Raw genomic sequence first — 1357 nt, 5'->3', positions numbered from 1 at the left:
TCTCCAGGGATGAGGCACAAACAGGCGCCAGCAGAACCTGCTCCCCCACGGGACCAGTGCAGTTATGCCCACGCATTCACTCAGATCCAAAACACTCCAGTTACGTTGTGCTCACAGTGTCTCTACTGCACAACGCAGGGATGGATCCCAGAGGTCTGTGTCCTGGCACTGTTCTCAGTCATTAGGGTTTAGAAACAGCCCGAGCCAGAGAGCAGAGTGACCCCAGCGTGTCCCTGCGAGATGGGCTGCTGGGTTCAGCCAGGACCTGCCCCAGGTCATCTCACCTGGGAAGGAGCCATTGCCTGGGGCCTCCCCAGAGCCATGCCCGGTTTCTGCCAAGGATATTTTGCACAATTTACCCAGGAAGAGCAGTGCTGAAAAGAGAACATAAATGACCGACACGGAGAGGGTTTGGGGTGAGAAGTTTCTGTTTCAGAAGTGAGCCAGGTCCTCCCTACACTCACCAACCTCCGCCTCAAGGGCCGTTTGTCACTTGTCCTAAAAGAAGCCATGAAAATGTCTTAGACAAAATTAGACACATCCTGCCAACATCTGTCCTGGCCCAAGAGCTGCTGGCTGCAGAGGATCTATCTGCAGCTCATACATGGGATGTTTTGGTCCACAAATAAATTATGCACTTTGTCCTTCTGACAGTCCAAACTTCTGTCGTTACTTACAGAAAGATGAGAAACAGTGAGATGGAGTTTACTGAAAAAACCTATCCATACCGGTGGAGTAAATCGTCTGTAATTTATAATTCCTGAATAAATACTTGGGTTTGTCCCTCATTCTGCTTCTCTTGCCCACCCGAGTCCTGGCAGCCACGCGGTGGGTTCCTGGCTGCTCGGTTACGGTTCTCTGGCCGCTCTGATCAGAAGCAAAGCAGGGCCCGTCTTGGTGTGGTTTGGTGACTTGAGATGGCCCTGTGACTACCACCCTGCGAGGAGCCCTGGCCATGGCTAGTGGCCATTGCAGACAGGCACCATTCTGGCGGTGGGAGCCGAGCCCCCACGGCACGACACCGGCAGCCAAGGGACAGGGGACACAGGGCATGCGCAGGGAGCAATGGGGCAAGGAGTGGGCTGCCCCACAGAGAGCAGGGGCTGCTCACCGGCAGAAGGTAATTAATTCTCAGGGTAACGAGGTTACCCTGGTGCCCAGTAATCAACTGGGGTGGAGCGGGCAGGTCCCCCAGCGCAGCCCAGGGCAGACGCCCTCCTGTAGCCGGGGAAAAGGCGCAGGGGAAGGATTTATTTCAGACCTGGCTCACCGAGCTCCCCTTCAGCCCCTCATTAACGCAGCCCCTAACGAGGCACGGGCCGTGGCTGTGCCCTGCCAGCACCCATCCTCCACAGGA

The sequence above is a fragment of the Antrostomus carolinensis genome, unplaced genomic scaffold (assembly GCF_000700745.2).
Source record: "Antrostomus carolinensis isolate BGI_N321 unplaced genomic scaffold, ASM70074v2 scaffold20552, whole genome shotgun sequence".
Lineage (NCBI taxonomy): Eukaryota > Metazoa > Chordata > Aves > Caprimulgiformes > Caprimulgidae > Antrostomus > Antrostomus carolinensis.
This window is presented reverse-complemented; position numbering follows the sequence as displayed.